This window comes from Pyrgilauda ruficollis, unplaced genomic scaffold, assembly GCF_017590135.1.
Source record: "Pyrgilauda ruficollis isolate IOZ18807 unplaced genomic scaffold, ASM1759013v1 scaffold18, whole genome shotgun sequence".
Classification (NCBI taxonomy): Eukaryota; Metazoa; Chordata; class Aves; order Passeriformes; family Passeridae; genus Pyrgilauda; species Pyrgilauda ruficollis.
In genome coordinates, this window is record NW_024516984.1 from 4,911,285 (window position 1) to 4,914,819 (window position 3,535).

Genomic DNA, 3,535 nt, shown 5'->3' on the forward strand with positions numbered 1-3,535 from the left:
AATAAAAAACGGCCTTTGGGAAAGCCTAGTCCTCAGCATTCTACACTAAACTCTGAACAAGGACTGCAGGCTTCCAGGAGCCTACACTGCACAGGCAAGGTGCCCCACAATGATTTCAAAGCAAACCTGAATACAATCAGCCACAGAGCAGTGAAACACAGAGTCAGACCAAACCTGCAAAGCACCAGCCCACAATGGAATCCAAATCCTCTCTCTTACCTCTCCCCAAGTCCTTTCTAGATATCTGAAATGGTGTATTTCAACCTCCCAAGGACAGGAGCTCTCAAAGGATGTGTGAAAAAGGTCATGGTTCTTTAGCTTTTCAAAAACCAAGGTCCTTCTGAACATGTGCTGACATCACACAGGCACAGGAAGTATTAAAATGTAACAACCACGCACACTGATACACCCCCTCTGAAGTGAAGACATTAGAATGACAGAACAACTGCTGGAAGTAATTACAAGGATCACAACTTAGGATCTGGATGCCCACATGAAATTCCTGCTAGTACAAAATTCCCAGTTTTGTTGCTTAAGTCTACTTTCAAAACATCCAGCTGTACATTTCTAAAATTGTGCAGGTTTTAGAATTTGGAAGGAACTAAAGAATTGCCTTCAGAAGAAGCTCCATCACTTCTAACACTGAAGGCTCTGCAGCTGAGAAAGAAAACTGGCTGTTTTGTCATAAAACAAATATTCTTCAAGTCACAGATTTCTCAGTATCCTTACAGAGAAAGGTCAAAATCTCATTGGAATATAACGGGATTGAATGAATGCATTCTAAACTACAATGGAATTTAGGTGCCTACATCCAATTGGAATGCAATTAGATTTGAGTACCTAAATCCCATAACCTAATTGAAAGTCTACCCTCAGTGTTTCACAGGATCATGGGGGCAGGCGGGACTTTGAAAACATATCACATTATGACTCAACTAGAACACAAGAAGCTGCATTTAACTCAATAAGATTGTCTCACCCTTCTCACCTATAGGATTATTTTCTTGGGTTTTATTCTTTTACAACAGAAGGTGGCATTGCTGATCTACCAGTGTTACACAATTAGCAGATCTTGCATTCTCCTTCCCAGCAGAGAAAGTGCTGGGAAATTCACAGAGGTTGCATAAAGTTCGCTTACATTAATAGGCTTTCCTGATTCTGCAAGCCCTAGCCCCTAAACAAGGTTAAATTAAGGTAGTGAGCCAGCCAGCATGAGCAAAAATCATGGGTTTGGCACACAGGGTTACAATGGCTGCACAGATTTTGATCAGGCCTATAACACATATACCAATACTTTGGAAAACTAAATAACTAGCAAATGGAGGCAGAACACAGGCGACATCTGGTACCAATATATGGGGGGGGGGGAAAGGCAGTAAATACTTTTTCCACTGTTTTACACATTCAGCAACAAGTTTTGTCGTCCTTTCCCCTCAATAAAGGAGAATTGCAGGGTCTTGCCACAGGGTGGCTCATCACGCCTGCGATCGAGTCTCAGCCCTTTCAGCTTACACAAGCAGCCGGAGCAAAGCCGCTCTTTCTCCCAGCCGGATTGCCACAGACCGAGCACACAGGAAGAACAGCTGCAAAGCAAAAACCAGGAAGAGCACAGACCCAACTTTAATTCACCTTAGCCCTGCATAGCTTCTCTGCCGCCGGTGAGCCAACAATCATTCCTGATGATTTTGCGGGCGGGTAGAACCTTGTGACGCGAAGGCAATGAGCCCACATTCCTCAGCAGCCAAAAATCCCACTGACTTCCTGGGAATGTCCAAATGGCCAAGAAAATTCAGCCTCACGCCTTACTCCTATACCTGTTCACTGTGACAAAATAGATCTTGTTCTCTTCAAAGGGTATGGGATAGGAATCCTGTTCACTCAAGAGTGCCATTATGAAAACTGACTTCACTATCACCTCGGGGCCAGTAAAAATTTTGTGCTAACCTCTACAATAAAATAATGTCACAAACTGTTAGGAAAGCAGACTAGCAAGCTGAAAAACGTGCACTTTGAACTATCAAATGATTCTAGATGTGAAAAAAAAACACTTCATATTTTTAAAAAAGGAGCTTCATATAGGTAGGAAACTCTCTAAGTAACTATTTACAGTTAAATTCAAACATGAACATGTAACTAAATTATTGTAACTAAATTATTGTAATGATCAAACATGATTAACTACTATAAAAAAGTGAACAACTAGAAATTAGACTTCTCTGGTTTCTAACTTTTTTTTCTTTTCTACTGCTCTACGTTAAGGAATAATTTCATCCTGAGTAAGACAAAGTTTAAAGTTAGTGTATACTTTGCATATTTGGTTTGGTAGTGCAATTTTCAAAACGTAATTTAATCAATTTCCTCAGATTTAATATGGCATTTTAAAACCTAGTACATTGCGTCTTTCCAGTACTACATATTTCAAATAGAATTGGATGCAAAAAAGTTCCCCATTGCATGGCTTCTGCACTATTCATTCACAAATGCTTTTTGAATGTATTAATTCTACTCATGATAAATATGAGCTACCCTGCCAAATCTGAGACTATTTCTTGAAAGTTCAGCATCCAGAATAACCACTGAGTTCAACATTAATTCCAGACAGCCCAACGTGGTGCTGAAATAACATGACAGAGCAGGAAGGAAAAAAAAAAAAAAAAAACCACTAAGCACAGAAAAAAGATTCCCTAACATTGTAAGAATATAATCTCAAGGAAAGAATCACAGCCCCCAGGTCAGTATTTACTGACACGGGCAATGGCCCAGGCCTGTTTGCAGGCACAGCCCGGGTCACCCCACAGCTGCCCGTGCCCTGCAAAAGGTGCCGAGTTTATGATAAACGAGCAGAGGAGTTGAGCAGCACAAACAAGAGGTACAGTATTTTCCAGAGCCATGAACACAGGGGAGATCTGGGGGAGCGGGTATTGCATTCCTAAATTATGTATAAAGAACGTAAAACGCATGAAGAGCTTTTTAACAAAACTTGTGCTGTGTTCATCTTCTCCAGAGCATCACACTGCTGCTAACGCACCCTAAATCACTAAGAGATAGCGAGGTACTGATTTATTCCCACCGCTATTTACGAACACTGCTTTCCACCCCCCCATCACCCAGGAAATTCCCAGATCCCTTTCATCCGTGAAATTTCACACGGCGCTCCACAACCACTCCCGCTGCGCTGCCCTGCGCACACAACTCGCGGTTCAGCGGGGCTTTATGGCAGAGCCCGCACAGGCTTTGGCTTTCCTATGCCCTTTGGCAGAGACCGGGGTCTCTCCTGTGCCCAGCAACCTGGAATGCGGAGACCCCCGGCCCTCGCGCGCCTTCCTTCCCTACGCTGCGGCGCAGCCACCCTCAGGGGGCGACCCCACCCCGCACGACTATACCGAGACACTCAGAACTACAAACCCCACACCACACCACGCTCAGGCACCGGAAAGCGGAGCTCACGCTAGCTGGCAGGGCACGCCGGTCTTTGTAGTCCCTGTGCGGCCCCGCCCCTCCCGCATCTCTGGGCGGGCCCCGCCCCCTGCTCCGC